This window comes from Rhinolophus hipposideros, assembly GCF_964194185.1.
Source record: "Rhinolophus hipposideros genome assembly, chromosome: 8".
Lineage (NCBI taxonomy): Eukaryota > Metazoa > Chordata > Mammalia > Chiroptera > Rhinolophidae > Rhinolophus > Rhinolophus hipposideros.
The window spans coordinates 11,663,525-11,676,359 of record NC_138054.1 but is presented as its reverse complement, the minus strand read 5'-3'; the positions used below and the strand labels follow the sequence as shown (position 1 = coordinate 11,676,359).

At 38.8% G+C, this 12,835-nt stretch overlaps 1 protein-coding gene across 6 annotated transcripts in view; it reads right to left on the bottom strand.

Annotated features, from left to right (window-relative positions):
* GCNT2 (glucosaminyl (N-acetyl) transferase 2 (I blood group)) overlaps positions 1-12,835 on the bottom strand; it is an 86,338-nt gene that overhangs the window by 21,023 nt on the left and 52,480 nt on the right. The window lies entirely within an intron of this gene.

Below are 12,835 nucleotides of genomic sequence, written 5' to 3'. Positions count from 1 at the left end.
GATTGCAAATTGGTGCAGCCACTGTGGAAAACAGTATGAAGGTCCCTAAAATAATAAAAAATAGAACTACCATGTGGCCCAGCAATTCCACTTCTGGGTATTTTTTCAAAGAAAACGAAACATCAATTTGAAAAGATATATGCACCCTTATGTTCACTGCAGAATTATTTACAATAGCCAAGACTGGAAGCAACCTAAGTGTCCACCAACAGACAATTGGAAAAAGAAGATGGGGTATGTACAGAGGGTGCCAAAAAAATGTATACGCACTTAAGAAAGGGAAAAAAAATTTTAATAATGTATACCAATAACAAAAGATGAATACCAGTTATGTGTATACAGTTTTTTGGCACCCCTGGTATATACAAAAGAATATTATGTGGCCATAAAGAATGAAATCTTGTCATTTGCAACAACATGGATGGACCTACAGCATATTATACTAAGTGAAATAAGTCAGACAGAGAAGGACAAATACCACATCATTTCATTTATATGTGGGATTTAGAAAACAAAATAAACGAACAAACAAAACAGAAACAAACTCATAGATATAGGGAACAAACTGATGGTTGCCAGGTGGGAGAAGGGTTGGGGGGGAGGGGGTGACAAAGATAAAGGGATTAAGAACTACAAATTGGCAGTTAGAAAACTAGTCACAGGACGTAAAGTACAGCATAGGGAATATAGTCAGCAATATTGTGATAACTGTGTATGGTGTCAGATGGTTACTAGACTTTTCAGGTTGATGACTTTTAAGTTATATAAATATCTAATCACCATGTTGTACACCTGAAACTAATATAATAGACAGATCCTTTTCTGCATGACTTCTGCATGACTTCTGATAAGAAGACTTCTGATAAGAAAACTTCTGATAAGAAATACTGGGGTGTGGTGGCAAGCTCATTATGATGCTCTCATACGATCTGATTGATTAAAAGGACTCATGGTGGAAAATTTTGTGAGTCTATCTCATGTGTTTTTGGAATAAAAGTGGAACACAGTTTTGGTTATTCTTATTCTTCCAATTAAGTTTATGAAGTTCCCACTCTTTATTCTGAATGATAGATACTGTCAAATCCAAGGTACCATAAACATACCAAATCAAGCTGAATAATGATATGATTATATGCTACATTGACTTTTAGTTTATTACCCCAAATGTATATTACTACAAATGACCCTACTTTTTAAAAAGACAATTAAGTCCAACTGATATATTATTTATGGAGAATAATAAATAACTAACATGAGAAAAGAAAAGTGAGCCAAATGGAACCAATACTCAACAGATAAGAAAGCTGCCAGAGGATCTATATGAAACCACCTTATACACCTTGGAAGACACAAATGAATTCATTAAAAGAAAGGCAGAGTAGGAAGCTGCTTTTCCAGACCCCAAAGGCTACATATTCTACGTCTCCATTTTATGACATTCTAGAAAGGGTAAAACCATAGGGATGGAGAACAGGTCAGGATTTGCCAAGAGTTTGGACTGGGGGTAGGAGCTGACTACACAGAGCAGCATGAGGGGATTTTCGGTGGCGATTTTTTTCATTTGAGAAATATTAACATTCACTATCTTTTAAAAAATGAATTCTGAACACTTTTTATAGAATCCTGTCATTAAAACCCATTTTTTCAATATTAGACTGCTTACAAACCAAAATGCTGTTACTTTCTTTTGCTCCAATATCTAGGATATTTGAGAGAGAAATCATGAGAAGCACTAAATATAGAAAGACTACTATGACTTAGAAGTCCCATCTTTGTGACCCAGTTCAGTTGCTAAATCATGCAACCCAAACAATCGCTTCACCTTTCTACGCTTGGTTTCTCTAAACGTAAATGATGACAATATGCCTTCCAAGTCCAGTGTGAAATTGCCCATTCCACTTCACAAAATCATTTTTTTGAAAATGATTTCCATTCCACTTGGAATGGAAGTAACCATTCCAAGTTTCTATTCCTTCCAGTATCTTCTACTTAAAACAACAACAACAACAACAACAACAAAAAGCCATCATCACATTCAGTGGGCACCGTCTGTGTCAGGAGTGGTACTACTGGCTTCAGAGTTACAGCACTAGCGTTCTATGTTACTAGCTATAGAGTTCTAGCAGAGAGTTATTACTTCACTCATTTCTCACAACGTGTGCTTCCTCTCACCCACCTCCAAATGAGCATCAGTCCTTGGCTGAGGAAACTAAGTTTGAGGAGTTGAAGGGACTTGCCCAAGATCACAAGCTAGAAGAAACCATGATTTGAGTCCCCACCCTACCTTTTCGGGGCGGCGGGGCGACCCACACTCTTCATTCTACAACAGTTCCTCATTCCACGTGGACCACTGGAGGGCTCTGAAGGTAAATAAGGCACACTCCTTACTGCGCATGTCCCTTTGGGGACACAACGGATGGAAGCTGATAGGGAGACAGGCAAGATGCCCCTCGCTAAGGCAGCCTGTTTCAACCTGCTTCATGTGCCTCCTCATTCTGGTGGAAACAATGCATTTTTTTTTAACTGGGGCATAGAGAGGAGATTCAGGTTATTTGGAAATTGCTGGTATCTTCAAGAGTCAAGATATCAATACTGACATAAGATTATTGTTGGCCACTTGTGTTTCCCACTATTTAGGTACATGAGTTGGTGCACATGGGATAATCTATCTCACTAATCAGTGTCATAGTTTCAGTTACTCTGCTTCTCTCATTTCCCCAAGCAAAATGAGTCTTAGTAGTTTTAGAAGTTGGGGGTACGGAGGATTTTAAGCTGATTTTGTCTGAGTTCTAGAAAACCTTCCAGATCCTTTGTAGTAATTTCAGAAGCCTCTGCATCTTGGGAGATTGCATTTCTCCAGCCCCTGTTGTCCCTCAATGAGGGCAACTGGGTGGAATAAAAACAACTAACAGTTATCGGCACCATGCACCATTCTAGGCCTTTGATATATATGATACACATAAATGGTTTACAATAGTAGGTACTATTATCATCCCCATTTTATAAATACAGAAACTGAAAGTCAGAGAGATGATATAATTTGCTTCAAATCATATATACTAGGAATCTGCAAAGCTGAACTTGAAGCCTAGTGATCTGGCTCCAATGGGCACTCTTCCCTCCACCCCCACCCCCACCCCACCCCCACCCCACCCCCAGCTAATATACTACACTAGCTTCTGTCCAGCTCAGCACTTATGGGCACATCTATAAAATACTCTCCAGAAATGAGGCCAAATGTGTTACACGAAAACAACCAGACAGGAGTGGATATGGCCTGTGGTGACTGGCCTGAGCTCTGAGTCATGGCAGCGGTGGTGGTGGGCATCCAGACTTGACACAGTAACAGTGACAAAGAGGAATTAATTGCCCAGAGGCCATTGTTCCATTAATCCTACTGGTCACAGTGTAATATAAATAGGAATATCATGACATTAATATACCATAGAGAGGGAGAGGGGGGAGGGACGGAGATGGTAATAGAATTAACAGTGGCTGGACTAACAGATATATACCTTTATTGTCATAACTCTCAAAACAATCCCATGAAGTTGTTGGTGTCTCCACTTTACAGATGACTACACTGAAATCCACGTAGGAGAAATTAATTGCTCAAGATCTGTCTGCCTCTAAAATTTTTGCTCCTTCCATTTGCTCCTTTAACTCTAGAGTTAAAGCAAAATCATGCAGGAAACTTTTTTTGAGATCACCTAGTCCAATTTCCTCATTTTACAGACGCAACCGAGGTCCAGAAAGGTTACGTGATGTGCCCAAGGTCAAACAGCTAGTTAATAACAAGCTAGAACAGAAAAAATAATTTTGTTGTGTGCATATCTAGGTCAGTGGCCCCTTTTACACGATCCAGTGGCTGGAGTTTGAAGCACTTACAAAAAGAAAAGTGAACATTCCTACATGGCTCATAATACTTACTGCCTGTTTGCTTAATATTCTACTGTTCTTAGCTGTACAGTATGAAGTGTTTGAAAAATCAAAGTCCACAAACTACTGTTCCAATCCTTGACTGCCTTTTGGGATCATCTGAAACTCACATCCTTCGAGCCACCCATAGATTCTTCTGGCCTTTCTACAAACGTCTTTGAAAACAAATACTAGCAAGTCAGAGTCACTGCTGTGAGACACACTGTTCTCCAGACATACACACTTTAGGGGGTGAGGTTGAATCAAAAGTGCCTAAGCAATTCTTATTTTTTAATAAAGTCTTAAATACCTTTCACACTTTCTTTTATGTCCTGAAAACAAAATTAACTGAGGCTCAAGTTCGCTTAAGTAACTTGTCCAGTGTCAGACGAGCTGTTAAATGACAAGGCCAGGCTGCCAAAGTGCATACTCTTCCCTCCACACCACCCTGCAGGATCAGAGAAAATGCATCCAAAGCTACAGAGCTCAATACCTGGGGAATCTCAGATTAAATTACACATGTGAAAAATTAACAAAATGATTGAACCCAACAAAGAAGGCTCTGTGAGAACATGTGGTAATGGAAAATACATTAAGATTTGGCTGAAGGCAAAATATCTTCATGTCAATTACAAAGTCAAACTCAGAGGGGACTCATAAAATAGTAAGACTGCCAATTTGTCCTTTTTTTTTTTTTAAATAGAGGAAGAAGAATATTCAGTAGCAAGAAGAAATGAAAAAAAGATACCACTAAACACTGCACATGGAACAGTTTATCTCACTAATCAATTTTCTCTTCTTAGTAAGGTACTCTTCCCACCCTCCCTGAGGAAGAGGAAAGGCCAAGAAAATGGAAGTCTTAACAAGAAGAGTTCTGACTCCTGCTTTTAATAAGCTTAAAGAACTTCTGCTTATAGATTCAGCTTTGTTCATGACAAGGAAAAAAGGAAGAAGAAAAAGTGTAAACTGGGTGAAGAGATCTTCACTTTCAGGAAATTGTCATTACAGGATATGTAGAAAATCTTAGTCTGGAATACTGAACTTTTGCATTTCCTTTGAAAAGAGGAAGCTACATATTTCTGAAAATTAGAATCCACTCAAAGATTTGTTATAAACTTCAAGTTGTCTTGCTTTGAGTTTGGTTAGTATGTTGATGGTTATTGAAACTGGTTGATGGGCACAAGAGATTTTTGTACTATTCTCAGTGCTGTTGTATATTTGTAAATTTCATAGTAATGGAGTTTAAAAATGGTCCCTGTGTCAGTAGCTAGGAGGGACACTTGTTTTGACACTGAGGAAGTTGCACACCTGAAATGGGAAGGATGTGGCTGGGCCGGCGAAAACCTGTGTGAAATGATTGTGACAAGCTCTCCCCTACTTTCCAGTCTTGGCTGCGTTGATTTCCTTTTCGGCAAAATTATATTAGGTATTGAACAGACATCTTAAGTCCTTTCTAGTACATGGTAGGGTTTAAGGAGATAAAACAACCCATTAATCCCAAGTCCTGCTGCTTTCATATGTGATCTCAAAAATAGAGTCCTGAAGACACTATTGTTGTCCTTTGTGATTTTAAGGAAACACTCTTCTAATGGATAATATATACTTCACAGCATTATTGTGAGGACTAAGTGGGGCTTTTTAGTAGTTTCAAAAATTACTCCAATAACAAAGGGAAATCAGAATTACAAAGAATAAGTACCCATCACAACACATTAAACTGCTTACATTTTCCTGTATTTCCTCTTACTTTTCTTTGGGAATATCTACATCTAGTTTACATGGTTGGGAAGACACAATGTAGACATCCTTTTGTAGTGAAATGAAATTTAAAATAATTTCATTTCTCACCTTGAGGATCTCATTAGTTGAGGAATACTAGGTCACATTTAGGTTTTCTTAAGATATATTCATGTCAATAAATGAATAAACACTTAACCTCTCAATTTACACCCATTTTTCTTTCATTTAAGTTTCAAAACACCCTTACTAAGTAAGTCACATACTGTTAGTGTGACGGTACAGATGAAGAGTTTGAGGTTTGGGGGTACCCAAATCACAAAGCTGACAAGGGTAATGCTGCAATCCATCATCAGGTTTGTCTCACTCCACAGCCCAGGATGTTTCCTCAATACAAGTACTTCTGAAACATCAGTTATTTATACACTACTTTCATATACCTACTTCATGCAATCAACACCATGAAGCGTTTTCTTATACAAGCTCACTTTCCTTTTGACTGGGGCTGCCTTTTTTTTTCTCAATCAAGAAGAGTCTCTGATGGAAACGAACAGAACCAAAATTTGCTGAAGATCTATAAATACGCCAGTCTCTATAAAAGATGGTCTAGGCCAGCAGTTCTCAAAGTGTGCTTTCTAAACAGAAGCATCACTAACACCTGGGAACTTGTTAGAAACACAAATTGTGGGGCCTGCTCCACAGTTGCCAAATGAGAAACTCCGGGTTTAGGGCCCTGCGATCTGTGTTTTAACTGGCCCCACAGCAGATTCTGAGGAATGCCTCTGAGTACCACAGAAATATACACATTATCTCTTTAATACTCCTAACTTCTCTGTGTTTCCCCGAAAATAGACCTAGTCAGACAATCAGCTCTAATGCGTCTTTGGGAGCAAAAACTAATATAAAACCTGGTCTTACTTTACTATAAGACCGGGTCTTATCTAACAATATAATATAAAACCGGGTCTTATTTTACTATAAGACCGGGTATAATATAATGTAATGTAATGTAATATATATAGTATAATATAATATAATATAATATAATATAATATAATACCGGGTCTTATATTAATTTTTGCTCCAAAAGATGCATTAGAGCTGATTGTCCGGCTAGGTCTTATTTTCGGGGAAACAAAGTAAGTACTATTTATTATTAGCATCATCACAGATGAGTGAACTGAGCCTCATCATAGACTAAGGCCACTGTCACATAGTTAGAGAATAATGGGAGTCAGGACCTAAACTATGCTTGTCTGGTCCCTTTTCCTAGTATCACATGGACGCAAGTGGGATGGATGAAGATGCTGTCGTGGTGGTTCGGAGAAACAGAGTAGAGATATTTACATTAACAAGATTATATAGACATTGATTATAGATCTATAAAGGCTTTGATATACACTTAATGTCTTATTTTATTGTTTTAAAGAGTCATTGAAATGTAATCTACGCTTTTGTTTAAAAAAAAACCAAACTGCTTCTCTAGAAAAGATTTGTCTTATGCAATTGGTAGAGAATGATGGAACGTTGAATGTCAACTGGAGAAACGGTCTTGCCTGTTCTGAAGTGGTGGCTACATTAATCCTTCCCACTAGAATTAAATTCACGTTACTTCAGTGTAGTGGATGTTTATCAATTATAATGTATTTATATTATACTTGCTTAAATATTCATATGTATGTTCATCCAATTTTTCTTATTTTGCATAATGTTGCTCTAAAGATTCGGAATTAAAAGCTAGTTAAGAGTAGGGTTTCCACATTATTTCCTTCACAGAGGTGGGGGGGGGCAAAAAATGTTTGGGTACAGATTCCCCAATGAAGAAAGTAATCCAAATATTACAGCACAGCCAATGGCTATAGATGTCATAAATGAGCCTTCAAATGCTCATAGCTTCAGCATACTTGAATTATGTCAATACCCTGTAAGCTGTCTAAGGTTTCCCTGTCAACAGCTCAGCATTTTATGATGTACACTCATCAGTCTAGGTACTCAAGAGCCAGGAGAAATTGTACCTTACAAATCTTCCCCAAATTATTGGCCTGAGAAAAGCCTACAGCCCTTGACCAAAGAGGAGAAACAAGCCAAACAGGCCCAAATCATGAAAACAATATTTTGAAAATCGAGTCCAAATTTATTATGTATATTTAATATTATCTGGCTATACAACAATGATGTCATTTTAAAACTCCGTTGAACCCATGGAAATGTCTGTTTTGTATAAGTTTTCCTTCAACCAGAATTTATCTCCATGTAGATAAAATAAGTACCAGGGTCGACTGTCATATGGCCACAAAAAAACAGTGGTAGGCCAGAATATTCTAAGCACACTCGCTACACCTGATTCTACAATACATCAGTGTTCATCGTTCTCGGTTGTTGGTGGAATGGGTATGACTGAATCCTCATGCTTCTACAAACTGAATTCTGAATCTGGGCTGATGTACAGAGTACACACTGCATATAGTCATGTGCAGCCTAACAATGTTTTGGCCAACGACACCTAGTGACATGGTAGCCATGCTAATGTCCCAGTGCAAAGGTTGCAAAAGTCAACAAGGCTGTGGTTGAGAGGGCAAACAGCTTTAACCTCGTGTGGATGAGGACAATATGCAGACACTCCTAGGGGTGGTTCTGACGAAATGACTACTGAGTTGTCAGAACTGGAACAGGAATACATAGCTGAAGAAGAGGCAAGGGAACAGGAAACTGCAGAAGAAAAAGGAGAACCCCCAAGAAATTTCTCAGTGAAGGGTTTAACAGAAGCTTTACAGACCTCAGCAAACTCCTTAAAAAGTTTGAAAACACGGAACTCAACACCCAAAGGTTTTCATTCATAGAGAGGAATGGTCATGATATATTATCTGCTCATAAGCAAATCTATGACAAAAAGAAACAAACCAAGGAAACCCACCATGGACATATTTCTGAAAAGACTGACACTTCCCCCAAAAAGAGCCTCAGGCAGGTCCTTCAGGAGGTGTTCCAGAAGTCGATGTCATCATAGGAGATGACAGCTCTGTGTGTGTTATTGTCCCTGAAGACCTCCCAGTGGGACAAGGTGTGAACGTGGAGACAGTGATATTCATGCTCCTGACCCTGTGTAGGCCTGGGCTCGTGTGTGTGTGTGTGTGTGTGTGTCTTAGTTTATATATAAATTTAAAAACTAAGAAAAAAAGAAAAAGCTCATAGATTAGGGATAGAAAGAAAATATTTTGTACAGCTGTACAATGTATTTGTGCTTTAAGTCTTAGTACAGAAGAGTAAAAAGTTAAAAAATAACTTTAAAGTTTATAAAGTAAAAAAGTTACAGTAAGCTAAGGTTAACTGATTACTGAAAAAAGAAAAACATATTTAATAAATTTAGTGTAGCCTAATTGTATAATGTTTATATTCACACTCACTCCCCCCTCACTCACTGACTCACCCAGAGCCACTTCCAGTCCTGCAGGCTCCCTTCATGGTAAGTGCCCTGCACAGGAGTGCCATTGTTTATCTTTTATTCCGTATTCTTACTGCACATTTTCTGTTTAGATATGTTTAAATACACAAATACTTACCACTGTGTTACAGTTGCCAGCGGTATTCAGTACAGCAGCATGTAACCGAGGAGCAAGTACCACATAGCCTAGGCGTGTAGTGGGCTATATACTAAATAGGTCGGTGTGAATGCACTCTATGAGGTTCGCACAACTACAAAATCACCTAATGACACATTTCTCAGAACATATCCCTGTCGTTAAGTGACGCATGACTGTACTTTGAAAAAGACTGGAACTGATCCAGCCGCACCCAGATTTAAGGCCCTAGGAACCTTTCTGTGGAGAACACCTATCTTCTAAATAGCTCAGTGTTTGCATTTGCTGAGAGCTACACCTGGAGCACTTTCAAGTTTCGCTCTATTGTTGTCTTATTTTAACCTTTCATTTCCTTATACTCTTGTTTTTGTTAAGCCAGTAGCTGAGGAGCAGTCCAGATCAAATTAAGACAGAAGAAGCTCACTACATAAACTGGAAGCAGGCCAGGAATGGTACTAACAGCAGGAGTGGAGGGGTGCCAAGTTGTGGGAAAAACACAAACCAGGTGCAGTAAGGCGGAAACTAACTGGAGGCGTCCACATAGAACGCCAGTGTTTCTTCTTGGCATTAGATGCGACTGCACGATGGGCGCAGGTTGGCTACATGGGAAACAACGTTTCTAAGGAAGGACTGCTCTATTAACATTCCAACTGGAACTCTAGAGCTTACTAATTCTACAAGGTCTTTCTGACATCTTTCTCTTTACTGATATCATTTGTTGGTGTAGCAATTGTAAAACTATATTTCCAAGCAGTATGTTACCCACTGTTCTCTAATCCTTACTATCAAAAACTAGTAAAGATTAGTCCCACCCCACCAACCCAGGTACAAGACACTTCTATCCATCCCTCCAATCTTCTCATAGCTATGCAGCCACTCCCCCGACCCAACCCACAACCCTCCACAACTCTATATATCCTCAGATTAGGCACAGTGATAGGTGGTAGTGTGGGACAGTGATGGGGAAGACTAAGATAGATGCCACATTTCTCACCCTTGAGAAACCCCAAAATTGAGGAGGTAGGGCAGAGAAGATATTCACTTAGAAGGTAATTATAATTCAGTACTGGCAGCAATAGCATTTGGTAGAGGAGAACCCAGAGTTGGAGTACCAACCCTCTGGGAGGTGGGTTGTCAGAGATGGCTTCCAGAGAAGGTGACATCCAGGTTGGGTTATAAAGGATGGATGGGAGTTAGTCAGATAAAGATGGTAAGAGGGTATCCCCAGAGAGGACATCTTAAAAAGCTACCAAAAATAAAAATAAAAATCAGGTGAAAATTGCAAAAGTGTGTAAAGCCAAGGGCTTGTTGGAACATAAAGTATGAGGCATCAAGTAAAAAGAAATTAGGGCAGAGAGATAGGGTGGGGAAATGGGAAGGGAGGAGTCAGGTCACGGAGACCATGCCACATTAAGAGCTTCAACCTGACCCTCAAGATAATGAGAAACCACTGTAAAGCTTTAAGCAAGGGACCAGTATTTGTTCTATCAGCCTATCTGAGAGTTCACTGCTGTTGGACTCTAGGAAGCAAAAGTCCCTGGTACCTTTGTCCCCAAAAATTCCTGTGGCCTAGACTGAAAAATCCTTCAAATAAGAAAAAGGTTGAGCTTTTAAAATTAGCTCCCTAAATGTCTGCAGATGATCTATTTAAAAAAAACAAGCAAAAACATATCTTGTGGTATTGTGTTTATCCAGACTATAATAGAGTGTTTAAAATAAGGACCATTTTTCTTTTTCTGTGTATTTTTGTGGTAAACATATATATATACATATACATATATATATACACATATATATATAGATACTACTTTCCACACGTGTTTAATTAGTTTTATTGTCTATAAACTTAATAAAATATCTCTGGATGGATATAAGAAAACAATTAGTCACTGATGGAGCGCAAAACTTAAAAATTTTGAAACTTGTGATATATTTCCTGTTTCTTTATAAAACCTAACTTAAAAGATGTTTTAAAAATAGGGACAGATATTTAGGGGGGAAATAACCCCAGCTTTTTGAGGGGTTGGAGTATGGGAAAATTAGCCCAATATAGTAAAATTATACTGAAATTAGCCCAATAGACTAAACAGTCACTAAATGTAACACTCAAGCATTCAAATCCTGAAACTTAAGTTCCATGAATCATGTCTGTCCTCTTACAGAGGCACGTACTCTCAGTACACAAACTAGTGCTTGCTACCGAAAAAGTTATTTCTGGATTGCTGAAAATATGAATATCAAAATGTTCTATTATTTTCTGAAGACCTGTTTTCTATATTGTGTGAAGACAACATCCTTAACACGCTTCAGGAGCCAGAGCAAAGTGTGTTCCAGGTGGGACAGAGGAAGCTGGCACAGAAGGCTGAGTGGGTGTGGTGGTCAGTCCTAATAACATCATCTTCTCTGACGCAAGCTACACAGTGGCCTACTAAGCCTCGGCATGCTCACTGTCTTTCAACACCCACCCCACCCACCCACACACACACACACCCGCTAACCTTATTTCCAGATTTAAGTGGTGACGTGGAGCTTACTTCCACTGCCCTCCTCATTTTCCCCACCCTTTCCCTTTCTCCTTTCTGGGATCCTGCAGGGAATTTGCTTTAGATATATAGGAAAGAAGAAATGATTACTCCTTCTGTGCCTGGTGCAAGAGACACAGTTAAAACTTCAGGCCACACAAATCCAGGCTCAGATCCCAGGGTTGCCTTAAGCAAGCTGAGTGAACATGAGTATCTTACTTCAATCTAAGTCTCTTTTTCTCCATCTGTACAAGAGGATAACAATGATTATTTCTTATAATTAAAGAAATGATGTAGAACATATCTAGCACAAACTGTATCAACAAAAATAGTATTAGATGCCATATATAGAATATTTACATGTGTTTAAAATACCTATTTATAAATAATAAGGATGAACACGCAGTACACTTTGATAAACGTTGGTTCATTCACCCTCCTACAAATATGGGATCTAACAATTTAGTATCTCTGAAAATAAACTGCTCAGGGGACAGCATATGTCTCTGTCCCCAGTCCTCTTTCTGCCTCTTTCCCTACATAGATTTCTGTGACCACCACTCTAGTTTAGCTCTTAGAAATGCCAGGTTATTGGGCACCTAATAACTTCTGCGAGTTGTGTTTTCAGACATGAAGGTAGCTTCAAACAGCATTCGAATGCGTCAGCAATAACAATACTATAACAATACTACATGTAAGAACAGGGAGTTATTTCAAGCATGGCAGGCACAGGGCCACCCTCATACCAGGCTGACACCCACAACCAAGCTGGCATAATAGTGGAAACTACTGTATTGGGACATCACTAGGAACAGGTGTGCAAGTCACACAGGTAATCCCAGACAGCATATGGGAAACAATTTTGAAAACAAACCCAGTCCTGAATCAAAGAGGGAGTTTGGTGCTGGGTTTTGTTGTGTTTTGTTTTGTTGTTTGCCGTCAGTTTACTGGCATACATTGGACCCCTTTCCAAATTATCATAAACAATAGAAAAGACTTCAAAGCATATAAACCCAAGAGGCTGATAACTGGAATTTCTAATAAAACTCTGTAACTTAATATTTGGTCATTTACTTTGGA